Source organism: Psammomys obesus, unplaced genomic scaffold (assembly GCF_907164565.1).
Source record: "Psammomys obesus unplaced genomic scaffold, mPsaObe1.curated_primary_1811, whole genome shotgun sequence".
Classification (NCBI taxonomy): Eukaryota; Metazoa; Chordata; class Mammalia; order Rodentia; family Muridae; genus Psammomys; species Psammomys obesus.
Genome location: NW_026585644.1, coordinates 4,269,279 through 4,286,224, shown reverse-complemented (window position 1 = coordinate 4,286,224; position 16,946 = coordinate 4,269,279). Strand labels below are relative to the sequence as shown.

The 16,946-nt window shown below is 42.3% G+C and overlaps 1 protein-coding gene across 1 annotated transcript in view; it reads right to left on the bottom strand.

Annotated features, from left to right (window-relative positions):
* Positions 1-16,946, bottom strand: part of Znf277 (zinc finger protein 277) — a 96,385-nt gene that overhangs the window by 23,831 nt on the left and 55,608 nt on the right. The window lies entirely within an intron of this gene.

Below are 16,946 nucleotides of genomic sequence, written 5' to 3'. Positions count from 1 at the left end.
TGAAATCTCTGCCGGGGTTATCTGATACCAGACAGATGATTTATAGACTTCCTCTGTATGCTTATTTAAAAATGATGCAGGGAGAGTGGGAGGGAGGAAGATAAAGAGAGAGATGGAAGGAGGGAGGGAGAAGCTAACATTTTACTGGAGATGGTATTTAAAAGCAGGCTGTAAATACAGGAGGAGAATAAGGAGTATCCCACATTAGAAGCCGTGAGAACTTGAATGTAATATACACCCAGGAGCATATGACTGCTCCTTGCTCTCTGCCAAATAAAATTTGTAATTTTTAGTACTGCTCCATAAGATTGATTCTAACTTAAGATCTTCAAAACTTTCTATTAAGTTGTTTGTTCACATAACTTTGTTACAGGTAAAACTCTAGCACTCTGGCAGGCCTGAGGATACCAAACGTGGCACTGATAGGTTCTGCCTTTTACCCTTCTCCTTCTCTCTACCTTGTTAAGCCATTAGATCACATTCCTAAAGCTGGCCACTAAGTTCCCTTCCCTTATTTGGCCACTTCCTCTTCCTGAGGCTGACCACCAAGTCGCAGCTACCAAAGCATTGGAGTTCAGCAATCAGGAGCCCCTTTTGGCTACTCTCACTTGCTCAATCAAAATTAACCACGTATCCTAAGGTGGGAGCTTCCCTTTTCCGCTATGAGCTGCCACTCACTGCTCTAAGGGCCACATCTGTTTCCTCTCCAGAGGAAGTCCTTTGTTGCTCCAGGGCAAATATCCCTCCCCCTTCTCTCTTCTTCTTTGTCCTCTATCTCCTGTCTTTGTTTCTTAATTCCCTGCATTTTGTCCCTTTGGGGCAAATAAATCCCCTTGTGCTGAGAACTTGGTCTTGGTGTCATGGGCTGTTCTTTTCAAAAGTAAGAAAACATACTATAGCATTGCAAACAAATCATTTTGATTTGTTTAACCAGCTAAGGGCCTGGAGAAACAGCTTCATCTGTGCCTAGTGGGAGTTCTCTGCTCTCTGCCTCAAAAGAGTGCAAATGTTGCCTCTCAATGTCAATGGAATGGAAAGCCAAGGGTGACTTAGGAGTTCTGTACTCTTTTTGTAGCCTTGGCTGTCCTGGACTCAGTTTGTAGACCAGGCTGGCCTTGAATTCAGAGAGATGGACCTGCCTCTGCCTCCCTAGTGCTGGGATTAAAGGTGTGTGCCACCGAGCCTGGCTCGAGTTCTGTATTCTTTTTCATATCTGGTTAACTAGTGCACAATGCTGCCTTGGACACAACTCTTTCCTAAGAATCAGTTTTTGCTGATCTCTAAATTTCCCATGAAAACATTCTACTAATAACTAAAGTGACCATCTGTTGTGGACATTTTGGTTTATGATATGACAACATGTTTTTGTTATAATCCAAGTGGGGTTTTAGTTCATCCACACCTGTTAATTGTCTCGTGCTGAGGATGGTTTTGCCAGCTGGAATTAGCTGACTTCTGAGGACTTTGAAGGGAATAAATATGACAACCCAGAGGAAGAAGGTGTGGCTGCTGTTTGTTCTGCTGCTTTGTTTGCTGTTTGCTGGTTCCCTGGACTTCTGGATTTCCCGACGACAGATATTGGGATTGCCCACAAAAAAATCCTATGACCCTACCCAGCAGGAAGAGGTAAAGAGGGCTACGTCCCCTTTCCCTTCCAGCTGCCATTTCCCTTACCTGGGGTTCGGGAGGGAGGTAGCTTTAAGGAACCCCCAAATAAAGTAGTATTTGAAAAACTAGCATGAACAGCCATCTTCGAGCACTTGTGTGATACTTCCCTTTTGCCAGCTAAACTGAACAGGCGTCTGCAGCGTTCTTCAGTAAACCGTACTAATCATTGTCAGTGGGAGAAGGCTTTTGTGTACCATGTATACAATTCCTTAGAGTGCAAAAAACACATGACACCTCAAATTTTTACCTCTGTTGCAACTAGATACACACTAGAAGTTTGCATGTTCCCCTGAAGACCAAAATGGGCTTCTCGGCAAACGTATGCTCCTGAGTATCCCTTACTGAAACAGGGTTTGTACACACTGTGTACGGTTTGTGTGTTGCAGTGCTGACAGGGCTGATCGATCACACCTTTGTGACTGTGGAGAGCTGAAATGCTTCAGCAGTCATGCGCTTGCCTAACACACACAGCCTTGGCTTCATTTCTAGAACCATGATGTGAAGATCGCAGGAAAACCCAGCACCTTCATTTAAAGACCCCCAAGGCTGGTTGATCAGAACCAGCCTGTGACTGTAGTCACTGTAGTCCTGAGCCAGTGATCTTGTGCTGTTCTTAGGCCCCATGAGAACCACTTCTTGCCCACTTCTGGGTCTGATCTAACATCACTGTGACTACCAGGTACAACCTTCTCTGACACATTAACAGACTCGTACCCCCCTCAACCCAACAGGTAAGAATGTTGCCAGACAGCACATTCAGCCCAAGACAGATTCCCTGGTTTTGCTGCAGCCCAGTTTCCAGTAATGTATTTGAAATATGCCTTGATTTATGACTTCTTTTGTTCCATTACTACCAAATGTCCATTAATTTATTTGCACATGAAATGTATTTTTTGAGGGACAGCCTGAATCTGGGTTCCTGGCCCACAGGCACATTTGCCTCTAGAATAACCTATTCTTATTTCCTTTGAGGTGAGTGTTGTGTTTGGTGCAGAGAATGAAAATTGGAGAGCTCACAGGGAGCTGGCAATTGTTTCAAGTAAGAACCTAATATATAGGAAACTATTCTAATAGCTTATAATAAATGAAATTAATTTTTGGTTATGATTTTTTAAAAGTCCTACAAACATGTCATAATAGATATTTATGAAGTCTAAAATTTCTTCAGGGATAGTTATATATTTAAAATTACTATTTTTAATTTTTACTATAACATGCCTAATTTTAATAAGTATGCATCTTAAATGCATAGAAATACATCCATAAGACAGATGCCTTTCTGTGCAAAGCAGGAGGCACAAAGTCAAGATGAGGAAATGAAGCAGAGTGATAACTACCCATTCTAATCATTAAGGAAGCTAAATTTATTGGCACAAAACAGTTATTATTCATTTTTAGTAATTTGTTTTTTTAATTGCTAAAAATTAAATTGGAGTGTAGCTTACTGGCAGGGTGCTTTACTACTAATATCTAGAGGCCCTGGATTCAATACTACCACTGGAAAGACTCCCCTGACTAACAGAATCAAGGTCTGTCTGCATCTGCTCTCTAAGACTCTATTCTTGGGAGTGCTAAGCTGAAAGGGAATTCTCCATATTTCTTAAGAGAGAAACACCAAATAAGATATATTCTTTTGGTCAAATTGTACCTATATGTAAAATAAAACATAACTATTTGGATCACAATGCTATTTTGTCTGTAATAGTTTCGATTATCTATTGCCATCAATTCAGTAACTGAGGAAAACAGGTGTTCTTAAATTGGCTTTGCTGACATGGAAATGCCATGTCAGCTGCCTGCCTTACTAAGTAGCAATCTATTCAACAGAAGCAGCTTTCCCTTAACTTTGTCACCATATTACCTTGTATGCATATTTTTATTATGCAATTACTTTTTCAACAGAGAATTTAAAAGAATAGTACAATGAAATTGTTAAGCTTAAAGTCTGTGTGGCTCTCTCTCATTCCTGTCAGGAACAAGGGAGCAGAAGTGATGAGTTTCAATGGCTCATGAGTACAAATGGAAATAACCTTCTGGTATCAGTTGTGGGGAGGCAGATCAATTTTATTCCTGGTGAAAGAGGGTTATATAGAATTTTGGGGTAGAGGTAGGGAAATCCAGGGTGGGCCACTGTCATTGGCTGAAGGGCTAAGGCACTAAGATGCCTCATTAATGTGGAGAGGCACTCCAGGAATGGCAGGTGCTTGCTCAACAGGTTCCGTTGCGAGAAAGGGAGTTGGACCTTTCATTTCCCTAAGGGCTATCACATTCCCCAGGTAGAGCGGTTGGGGATTTGGGTTCCCCAGATGAGGCAGAGAAGAGGGATCCCCACTGACAAAGGGGGTCTTCCATTTCACTGAGCCCAGGGCTTTCCAGGAATGGCAAACACTGACCCCAGCAGCAGGGTCTGTTAGCCAGGAACATTTGTTACCGACCCTCCCACACGCCACCAGAACTTACATTCTTATGCATTTATTTTCTGCCTAAATTATCTAAAAATAACTTGCAGACATCATGGAACTTCCCTTGTAAATGATACAAAGTGCATTTGTTAAAAGTAAGGACATTCTCCTAAACACACTTACAAAACTATCATTATTACTCCTTAAAAAAAAATAAAAATAAACTTAAAGCAACACTTTGATAATAGGTAGACTTCTTTAATTGTTCCGGTAATTTATTTGAATATTCCTTATTAAATCTAGACCACCCAAGGCCCACATTTTTCAATAGGTTGTTAGATACGCTGCCTCCAAATTTTAAATCACAAAGTAATGCAACAGCTAAGACCCAGTTCTGTTGGGAAAACAAATTTTTCTGAGGTCAATAACATTATTCCAAAGTAAATGGATGACTGCCAGGAAAACCTTGCTATTTCAAATATCTCAAAACATTCTTGACAAGACAGCTCATGAAGGGATGAGCTGTTTTCATCCATCTATGTAGCCCCAGTGTGCATCTAGACAGGTACAAAATATCTGTTGAGTGGAGCTGGACCCCACTTTCTCAAATCCTCTAGTGATGGGGAGCCAAGGTGTCACCATTACACAACACTCCCACTCTCGTTCTGTTTACTTTGTTGCAAAACAACAACTAAACACACCAAGCCCACTCCACATGCCACAAGGACTGAAACCTAACCACCAGTCAAAACCCAGACTAAGCTTTGATTTTTGTACTTCTGTCTTTCATAATAAACATGCTGCCAACTGCTGACCAAGCATTGTGGTAGAGAAACTGCCTGGGCTATTTGGGCAATCAAGAAAAGTGGAGGTGACCTACATTCACCCTGTATTAAGGTGTGTCTCTATATGTTCGATTGTCAGCCGTGAGCTAAAGGCTGACTGATTCTGGTATTGTCATCGCTACTGTGGAATCTCCTATCTCAATGTTATGTAAAAATTACTCCCCGATTATCTCTGATTGGTTAATAACGAAGCTGAAGAGCGCGTGGCTGGGCAGAGGAGACAGTAGTAGGACTTCTGGGGGTTCCAAGTAGAGATAGGAGGGGAAGGGAAGGAGAGAGAGAAATAAAGAGGAAGAGATGATAAGAAGCTCACCACACCATGAAAAGTAGGTCACCATGGAGGAGTTACCATGGGGACCAGGAGGGAGCAGAGGTGGCCAGGGTGAAACCGAGGACAGGTTACAGGGCACATGGCTGGGAAGGGCTAGGCTAGCCTAGTCGAGTTAGAACAGATCGAGGTTTGCACAGTTATGGTGCTTGAGGTTGATTATAAATGGAATAGATCTCTGCATCATATTTGGGAGCTAGAGTGGGCATGGAAAAAACTAATTTCATCAATATTTTCTTTCCTCTTCTCATTGTTCTTCTCTTTGTCTTTCTTAGCAGCTGATATAATCAGTTGTAGCATATGCTTACAGTACTTTATGAACAGAAAGATAACATCAGGAGTCAATCCACTGTGAGTATCAAACACAAGTGCAAATCAAAGCTCATTAGCTTTGTGCTTTTATTTTTCTAAGAAATTTCACGCTGGGCTATATATTAGGCTTTATTTGTAGGCTGGCAGAGTAGAGAGATGAAGTGAGTGTCACAGATGTTATATGTTTGAGTTTCTCAAAGCAGTTGGTATAATGAGATGAAATTTTCATTATAAAATTGGCTTGGGTAGGAACTGTAGTGGTAGGAATACAAGATGGGTTTTTGCATTAGGCAATGAGTCATAGTAACAAGCTGTGTGTTTGTCTCATAGGTACAGAGTAGCAGAGGGGTCAGCACGGAGTCCTCATCTTTATTCATAAGCTGGAAACAGGGAACTTTAATAAAGTGCAGTGCAAACTCACATGGAACTGATGCTGAGGCAGAAAAGGAAAATGTGAGTTAGGGGAAAAATGGTAAGAATACAAACCAGTCAATGTAGTCGAGAACCACTTAGAAAACATTCCAGCAGAAGAAGAAAACAAAACAGGGCAAAACCCCGATGTTTAAAATGATGAGTCCAAGGGAAATGGCTATATTAACAGCACAAGGCCAAGAGCACAAAATCGTCTGCTAGCACGCCTGGGTCAGGGAACCCTTGGGTGATTCTCTAGCACAGACCACCTTCCTGGCACAATTATGGCCCACAGGGACAACAAGGGGGCAACAGAATCTTTTTTGCTTCCCATTCCTAGAGCCAGGGATCACCTACAAGGTGTTTAGTTCTTAATGCCTTCTATTCTCATAAGTGTTTTGGGCTGGCATAAGGCGGTTTTGAGATAAAAGAAGAAAAGTAGATAAATGGGCACATACATCAAAATAAGAATACTAAGAACACATACCCTTCCTAATAAGTGACCCCATATTTGGCTCTCACATTGCTTAGAAAAGTGAGACAGACCAGGTAGGGGGTTTGTACACTAGAGAATTTGATTGGTCATCAGTCCCTGCTCTTGGAAGGTAATTTACAAACATTTTCCCTGGCTGAGTTGCTGCTGGGGTGGGGGGGAGCTCTGATTACTTATGCTAACCAGATGACTCAGGATGATATCTGGCTGGCTAAGCCAGAAAAACCAAACATGTGATTAGTAGGGTGGGGCTCTGAGCCACATGACCCTTCGATGTGGTCGAAAATTTAATCAATCATTGTTCTCCAATCCTTGAGGAAGATGTTCTGGTGGTCGGAGATACCCAGTATTCACACACACATAGATATGCTGGGGATAATACCTCAGAAGTAGGAGAAGACAAAGAACAGGACAGGAACCTTCCCTAGAGGGCCTCTGAAAGACTCTACCCAGCAGTGTATCAAAGGAGACACTGAGACTTATACCAAACTTTAGGCAGAGTGCTAGAACTGTTATGGGAGAAGAGGGAGACAGAAAGACCTGGAGGGGACAAGAATCCACAAGGAAACCAACACAAGCCAAAAAACTTGGGCTAGGGAGTCCTGCAGAGACTGATACTCCAACCAAGGACCATGGTTGAGTAGAAAACTTTGGGACCCTTGTGTGTCACACTCCCATGCAATACCATGGATTGAAGCAAACAAGCACATTTGCCTTGTTCCCCAATGTGTTTCTGCTTTGTCACATGCTCCTACCAAGAGCAAGGGGAACGAGGGCAGCTAATTACTAGATAAAGGAGCACATCAAAAAGCATTGATTTCTAGGTCCCATCATACCCTCTCAATACCAGCTACAAGCCTTCCGAACTGTACTTTATAGATCATGTTCACAATTTCCAACATGGGTCACCTTTTCAATATTGGATCGTGCCAGAAATCTATCTGGTAATGAGTGGCATGCTTTGGAAGCATACAGTGTGTTGCAAAGTCAAATTTCTGACAAAGCACAATGGAGGCAACTAAATTAGACATTTATTGATAGGATTCTCATTTATAAGTTGGTTAAAAAGTAAATAAAAATTGCAATCAATAATAATAGCTCTAGAATTTATTTCTGATGAGTTGGTCAAGCCAGTGGTCTCCGGCAAAACTAGAGCAATGGTACCTCTCAGCTCACATTCCTGAAGAGACAGTGCTGTAACATTCACGTGACTACATCACTACAGCTGGATGGGATGCTGCCAGAGAAAGGGCTATAGTCGGGTACCTTGAGGTGCTGGATGTGGGCCAGAAGAAACTGGAAGGATCTTCACCTCTTCTCCCCATTAGGTCTCACCTGCTAGGGTGATTCTTAGCCATCTTCCACCATTGCCATTCCACCACCAGAAGGGAGACTACAGGCTACAAGAGATTTCTGTCCTACATACTCAAATTCCACTGAGGCAAGCAGTGACATTTCTACTTCCCTTCCAGACTTAGCTTTAAGTTTATTTAAACTTGAATCTACATGTACACAGACATACACAAACACACGCATGCATAAGAAGCATTTATGATGCCCATGACAGGAAAAGGGCTTTGCCAGTCAGTCAGGGCGGGCAGCTGCATCACTTCCATGATGAGGAAGCCTGGAGAGCAGTTCGTCAAGTCAGTGCAACAACAGAACCCCACCCAACCTAACCAAAAAGACATGACTTTCTTTGAGTCCAAAGAGCAGATATCACAAGGAGAGCAGACACACTGAGCTGCAAAGGCGATGATCTGTTCAAAGAGACAAGAGCCCAGGACCATTTCATCTTTGGCCACACATGGGAGTAAAACTGTATTGAATTATTTTTTTAAAAATCATTTAGTTGCTGTTTATTCTCATAAGTGTGAGGTATTTCAGAGTGCTGTAAAATGTCCATAGCATGGTGGACAGATGAGAGGAAGAGGGCAGTGGAGGAAGAGTAAAGTACCCTGTGCTCCTTGAGTACATCCATGGATCAGAACAGGCCCAGATGGCATTTACTGTGTATTTATATAAGGGCCTTGTGGCACCAGAGAAAGAAAGATAAGCCACGCGGATTTCCCAAGGAAATACCTTGTGGAGGAATCAGTTCTTTAGTTAGGAATTGGGCAGCGGGGGGAGGAGGGACAGGGAGGCTACAGAGACGGCTCAGCAGTTAAGAGCATGTACTGCTCTGGCAGAGCACCCTAGAGGGTTCCCAGCACCCACGCGGAAACTTACAACTGGAACCCCAGTTCCCGGATGCTATCTGATGTTCTTCATGGGCACCATATACACGTGGTGCACGCACATGTGCTGACTGACACTCATATACATGAAATGCATGCATCTTAAAAATAGCAGCAGCAGAAAGGACTGTCAGGCTTTCTTAAATGCCGAGTCATCCATAAAAGTTCAGCAGAGGACTCATGGTGGGTTGGCCTGGCAAGCAAAGTGCTGTCCGCCAGCCTGATGCCTCTTGTTCATGATCTGGGACCCACGAGGAACAGGAGGAACCAACTTCCAAACGTTGTCCTCTCACCTCCACATGTCAGAACAACACATGCCTCACTAAGTGCATGGGTGTAGAAAAGGAAGCTCAGGATAGAAACGGCTGTGTTTTGGATATGAAGTGGCCCCAAAGGCTCATGCACTGACGTCAGGCTTCCTCCCCAAATGGTGGTGCTCTTTTGGGAAGTGCTAGAAACTTTAGGTGTTGGGGCTTGCTGGAGAAGTAGGTTCCCGGGGCAGACCTCACCTTGGTGCAATCTTTAACCTGGTCACTTCCTATATCTTGGGTGAACTGACTCCTCCTCCATTCCACTGCCATGATGCCCGATGCTCAGGTATAGCCAACATACCACGAACCGACTGATATCTCTGATAGCCAAGATTAGAAATGTCCTCATTAAAATTTTTCCTCTCAGATACTTGGTCATAGCAATGAAAAAGCCAACAACAACAACAACAAAAAAAAAATCATTTATTAGGTATCTGAATAACCTCAAGCTGGTATCCAGGAGTAGGGAGAGCTAACACAGCTGTTCCTGCTGAGGGCTGGAGATGCTTGCTTGATACCATCCCCCACTTCTCTTCTTCTACTACACAAATGTATAACACAGAAAAGATGTGTTCCTTGATTTTTGATGAAAACAGTTGACTTGGATAGTTGACTAGAACAAAGCAAATGCCATTTACTGGGGAAAACAATTCCCAAGGTCAGCCAGATTTTTCATGTCACATCACTGCAGCCTATAACTTCTACTTGGCCATGATGTTGACTTCACAATGTTTCCTTTCGCAGCAAGAATTTCTAATAAATTAGCTGATCAATATAACTGTCCACTTTCCACAACATTATAGCTCATAATGACAGTTAATTCTTCATTAAAGGCCTCTTTTTCCTAGATCATTTCAGTGAACTGCTGGACTCGCTTGACATCTTTGTCTTTGTTAAGCACTTCCGCATGTCTGCCTCCAGTGCTGTGTTAGACACTTGCCTTGGATAGTAAAATCTCCCTCTTCAGAAGCCACCCAGTTCTGGACAGTGGTACAGCTACAAGCGGAGCAAACAGTAAGTGTGAAGAGGTTGGGAAAGCCTGGAGCATGTTGGTGGCAGAGTCACACTCAGAATGGCCAGAGTGCAGTGGGAAAGCGGGCTGTGTGAACATGGAGAGAAGCTGAGAGGCAAGTTCCAGATTCTCTCAGATCCTCAAGGAGTCTGAATTTTAGCTGTTCTGGTTTTAGGATCTGAACCAGTGAACATGATATAGACTACTGAAATGAACTTCCAATGGACGCAAAGTGAGGTGGGCCAATAGCACCACCTCTTCTTTCTGCCATCTCTGATTTCTTCTGGCAGGAAGATGCTATTTTCATTTTAACCACACACATATGTTGTGGTGGTGTATAGAAGTCAGAGGTTCTCTCCTTCCACGGGTTCCAAGGATTGAACTGGGGTCTGTAAGGCAAGTGTTTAAGCTCTGAACATCTCATTAGCCAAAACTTATCTTTTCTTATCACAGTCCTTATGTGCAACATCCAACATACAAGGATCAGAAAAGCACAATTTCACTAACTTTGGATTAAAGGTCAGTGGACCGTGAATCATTATGTGCAGAGAAAGTGGTCTCTCAGGGCATGGTGCTCACCAGTCACTTACCTAAGCATTTTAGAAGCCTTCTGACTCAACAGAAACCTGTAACCCCATTTCCACAAAAACAACAAACAAACAAACAAAAATCATACAAAAAATAAAATCTTTCAAGTGTCAAAGGTGCTAATGGTACCGGGAAAGGATGATTTACAAGAACTTGACAGCTTGAGCAATATTCCTCAGAAAAGGTATTTCATATACCAAAAGCACAGCAGAGACGGAGGGACTACCGAACAAAGATTACCACTGGTACCATACACGTTCTTAGAAATAATAAAAGTTGCTTTTCTCAGCATTTTATGACAGAAGTGGAAAATCACCTTTGTCACAAAATCAAAGCATCAAAATAAACAAGACCACTTATGTCAGCGAGCAAGTAAAGTCAAACAAAAAATGCAGAGCAATTCCCTTTCTTTTCCCCTCCTCATCCCGCCTCACATTTTGCAGGGCCCGGAGTAAGCCTACACATTGACACATGCTAGATGAGCACTGTACATGGAAATATGCCCACACCTCTTGGAGGGAAACTTCACTAGATGGTTTACTCCCAAACCATGAGAGCTGATATGACTAATATTTCACCTTCTAAAGGCATCAGTTCCTCCCGCCCTCTGAAGCTGCCGCGATAGAGTCGGTAACCATCTGCCTGCTGCGGAGAATGGTGAGGTTCACGGTTCACCAGGCTGCTGGGGGGTGAGGAAGGGACGGCAGGCAGAACATCTTGAAAAACGACCAACTCCAGGGGAGTTGCACACCTGCAATCCCAGAACCGGACAGGTGAGCGAAGGGGCCCTGAGCTGGATGCAGTCTTTAGCAAGATGTCTCACCCCTGCCTGCCGGGCAAAGAACTAAGAAGAAAAAAAGTATTAACCATCCACAGGAAACAGATTATCATCATGAAAGGTAGATGTATACAATAATATAAAAATAGAACAGTCAAAGCTACGAGAAAGTTAAAAAGCCTGTCTTCCATCCACATACAAAATAACATAGCATGGGTATAAAGAGGAAATTTAAAAACTGAATAGACAGCTTTGACAGACCATGAAATGTCCATCTTTTTGGCCACAGATGGAGAGCTATCAGCACGGTTTGTCTTAGGATAGCGCTATCTGCCGGAGATGGGACTCGGGAGGAAACTGCTGGGTCAGCCAGTCACACGTTTCCCTACCAGCGAGAGGCTCTGAAAAGAGTCACATTTTAAAAGAAAATATAAGAATGTCTAAGGAATGAAATTCCTATCTACTTCTGACCTAAGAAAATAATCAGATTTTTCTTTTAAAAATTCCCAGTGAAAGCACATTTTATTTCTTTAGATATATATTTATGTTCTTCTCTAACCAATGCCAACTGGAAAATGAGATATTTGCTTAGGAAGGAGACAAAACTTGCTGGAAGGTGCTGAACAGTTGTGAAGTGAGTGCTGCTCGGGGATAGGGCTGTTCAGGCTGCTTCCCCTCCTGTGGTTCACAAAGCGCCAAGGCTGCACACAACTCCTAAGACCTCTGCCCTTTCTGTCCATCAAATAGCAACAAAAAGACTACTTTCCTGAGTCCATACAGCCAATGGACACATGAAAATGAGTTGTAAATTTTAGGCATCAGAAGAACAAGTTCAAAATGGTAAACATCAATGCAGATGAATATTTTTCAAGATCTGTTCACATTGGTTTACCAGTGAACTCTTAAATACTCCAAAGGCTAAAACCATTCAATGGCCACTCATACTCACTCGATCCCTGTGGAACTGTTAATAATCATGATCTATTAACCAGGAAATGCTGCCTTATGCTTACTTAGGGCTCCTTTACTCCAGACACAGGACTGGAGCTTACTATGTGCTACAAAGACAGGCACCATGTGGGAACACTATAGGAGTGTATTTATATTTTAATTTAAGGTGACTGATAAAATACTATTATCTTCTACTAAAAATCTCCACAGAGAAGTAGCATGGGGGAAAATAATCTTCTCAGTGGGAGGTATGTAATTTCATTTTGTTGCTTTATTCTAGAGTGAGGTGAGATATATGAAATAGGATTAAAAACAAAACACACTTTGTCTCCAGAGGATCAAATTGCTATGCAGGTTAAAATTTTCATAAATTATTTATAGTTGTCATGAATACTGTCACAAGCTGTCATTTATAACAGTGATTAGAAAAACCCTTCCTTGGCCTGCAGAGGTGGCTCAGCTGTTAAAGCCAAGGCTCACAACCAAAGTGTAAGAAAAACCCACCTCCTCCTCCCAGTAGAGTGGAGCTGTGGCCCCCTACTGAGAATTTGTGAATGACACACATCTTCTCTTTAGGCAAACAGAAAGGAGATTTGTTTTCCACTTTTAAGTAAAAAAAAAAATATATATATATAATCCAGTGATCAAGTAAACCTGCTTTTGGCTCTTTTCTATGTCTTTTTAAATTCAGGCACATTTGACTAGATGGCTTTCTAGAATCAATAATTCAACACCTTCAGGGTTAGGGAACGTGAAGACTTGACTGCCAGTTGCAACCCTTCAGAAGCATCTGATCTATCAAGGAAGGCAGATTTTTATTTTTAAAAGATTTTATGTATGAGTGCTCTATCTGCGTGTACGAATGCATGCCAGAAGATAGTTGTGAGCCACCATGTGGATGCTGGGAATCAAACTCAGAACCTCTGAAAGAGCAGACAGTGCTCTTTCCCACTGAGCCATCTCTCCAGCCCCTCCCCCTTTCTTGTTTGTTTGTTTTGAAGGGAGGTTTTTCTGTGTAGTTCTAGCTGTCTTGGAACTCACTCTGTAGACCAGTCTGGCCTAGAATTTAGAGAGCCATCTGCCTCTGCCTCCCAAATGCTGCGATTAAAGACAGGCACCATCATGCTTGGGCACAAGAAAGCAAATTTTAAAAGAACCAAATGTAATTAAAAATGCAAATAGAATTATTTGTTATTAAAACTTAGACAAGGTCATCAGTTCTGACAGATAGCATCAGGGAAAAGTTAGGAAAGTATGTATTCACATAATACCATATGGGACACATACTTAAGGATGCAAGGTGGGGCTGTGTTCTGGTTGATGAGCTAGAGTCCTGAAAGGATCCAATGCACCTGAATACAAGTGACACCAGTAAGAGTTTCATTTGCGAAATAGCCCCACACTGGTGGTTAGCAACGAGGCACAGGCCATTAACAGGGGATGAGATCTCGGGAAACCTTTAACTATTTAAAACAGAAGTAAAACAATTGTTGAAAACAGCCAAGCCAGACAGATGAGAGACAGGATGATGAACTAAGATCTCGGGAAAAGCCTTTAACAGGAAGCTAAGGGAGGTGTGAAAGCTATCCAGACCCTCCAGAACTTATCCAGCTTTGCAGTTCCTTCAGCACACAGGTAGAAACAATTTCAAGGAGGTCAAATAGGACTCAGACTCTTGCACAGACAACTGGGAGCCTGCAGACCATACAAACACCAAGAAACCAGGATGGAGAGAGGTATCAAAGTATAAAAAGATAAAGTGTTCTAGCCTTAAACCCACTCCCATAACTTTACCGCACTTAGAATCTGTAAATCTGTAAGTACCCATAGTTTCAAAGCAAAACAGGAAAACTACCATGAGTTTAACAGCAGAGCAAGGGCTATGGAGGAACACTCAAAGACAGGATTAGTTCTTTTCTTGACAGAAACCAGCAGTGACAGTCAAGAGGGGCTGCCCACTCGGGCGGTAGATGTAAGACTTTGATACTCGGCTGTGGTACTAGGCAAGACTCCATCTTTAAACGCAAACCACAAATTAAAAACCCAAACACGCAATAAACACAGTGTCATTCTGACCTAAGGGCAAACCAGAAGACAAAACAACAACGAGTGTCAGAAACTCAAGCCCCACATAGGTGACTGACTCGGGGTTCTTTCCATGGAGCTAAGCTTGCTCACTCACACAGGCCAGACTCCATGTCCTGTACTGCAATTATAGTGACATTGATTAATAACGGGGCAATTATTTGATAACTGATAGTAACATCAGGGACTAGCAAGCAAACTGGTGGATCGTCTGACCCTGAGGCTCAGTCTCTTTGAGTTGGTCCAGAGAGCTCTTGCTTTCCCTGCACCAAGGGCAGAAACGCTGTTGAGCGTTTCTGTGCAAGATGAAAACATTCTTGATTTTACTGTCTTGGCAGTTAATTAGTATTTTTTAACTCTCTTGCTTTTTCCAGAAGAAACAGTGTATTGTTATCTTGTTGAATGCTGTCCCATTTGACTGCCTTAAAACTTTTTTTCTGGATGTCTGTGCTATTGATTGACGCTGCTCTTACACACAAGAGCTATCTTGTGATGGCTGCCAACCCTCCAAGGAGGGCCAGCCATAGTAACCTGGGAGCATCCACGTGATGGAGCAAGATAGGGTGATTGTCAGTTTACCCTGTCGTCCTGAAGCCTGGTGGTCTCTCTCCCTTTGTGCTGATGCTGTGGACATGCTTCCCTTTGGCCAAACCTCTGTACTTCCAATCTCCAGCTCAGAACTGGTCTTGCTCCTTACGTAGTCCTGTTACCCCACGGGCGTCTGGGACAGTGGTTCCCAGCGCTCAGAACGACAGCACAGAGAATGAGGGGCGCAAGCAGATGACTATGCTGGGAAGGTGTGGCTGAAAACAACAGCTCCACTTTTCACCTAATCCCTGAGTCTGTGCAACTTCATCTGTCCTCACCACCAGAACGACCTGACAGTGCTGTCAGACCTACTGAGAGGCTTGGCACATGGCTGACACTCAGGAGGTGCTAGCATCTTTCTGTATCTCCAAGTAGGTTTGCTGTTTCCTGGAATCTGACAGCTTTAGAAGGCCTTTTACACAGCTGCTTTCACTATCTGCCTTTTCTGACACATAAATGGAACTTTATCACTTTGTAGCCAATGCTCGCTACACTTTAGCTCCACATCCTTTTATCAATTTGCTTCAAGATGCTCAGACACACCTTTAGCCTTGAGATTCAAACACATCTTTCTCAATGTGTTTACAAACTTGCCTCTGTCCTAGTGCTAAGACACTGTAGAGGGACGGTGCTGCTGGCCAACACTTCCTGAGTGCGTGCACAGGTCAAGTACTCTAAGCACTGCGTCCTTTGCTTCTCTTCATCTTCAAAACCCTGAGCTACTCTTTGTTATCTGTTACTAAGAACATAATGTGGATTCTTGTCTGGACACTCCTGTGCTATGAACTGTACCTTGCACTTCTTTGCATAATTATTGTGTAAAGCAGGGATACTACATATGACAGTAGTTTACATTTTCTTGTACTTTGTCTTTTTATGCTTCTGTAAAGCTTTCTTTCATCAAACTCATCACTCTTTCAGGCTACATGGTAATGTTCTCATCTACATGGTGTAGATATTCTTTAAGGCCTGAGTCTATCTGTGCACTGTGAGAGACAGCAATGGCTGAAGCAGCAGGGTTTGAATTTTTATATAGAAACACAATAGTTTGATCATTCTCAACAAAGGCCACAGTAAAACAAAAGTGAAAAAAAACTTACAGATATTAGAAATCATAAAATTCACACAACAAGATAGTACATTAACCCTTGCTTGGCAAAGAGCATAAGACACTGTTATGGGAGAGGAAGGAAACTTAGGAAGTCCTGTTTCTTCACTGGGTTTATTGTACAGAATAACCTTTTTCTTACATGTAAACCCAATTCCAACAATGTCATTTCTCTTTCACTAGTAAAAATAATTACTAGGGATGTTTACATAATAAAATATGCTTCAGGGGATTTTTTTTCAAATGCTGTAACTAGATATTACAGGATTTATTTTTATTTCAGGTTTCTTGAGAATGTAGCACAGATAATTAAATTCACAATGTCCTTATAATATATTTAATCAGATCAAAAGATAGAAGAAAGACTTGTATGAAGTTGCCAAAGGAAAAGTAAGCCAATGGCAAATAACAGTCGAGATTATATCATAAATAAGAAAGTATTTTAAAATAAAATTAACATGTTAAAATGCACGACTAGCTTACAAGGGTAAAATTTTTATGTTTTTTATGTGCCGTTATGTTTTTTAAGGACTAAAGATGTTGAGGTTTTCAGATTTGCTTGCTTATAGATTAAGTAAGATAAGAAAGGCTACTACGCTGATGGAGCCACACACTTACTTCATAAGAGCTGACAGAGGGAACGTTAGTGCACGGGGCATCACAGTAAAGGAGGATGAAGAAAAATGTTGACCATCCTTGGGGCTGTGAATTGTACTATGCTTATCCTCAACCATATGGCTAAAATCCACTAACGGAATACGGTGGTAGGTGGGCTCCCCTTTTTTGAGGAGTAGGAGAGCGGTAAAAGGGGTAAGATGAAGGGAGGGTT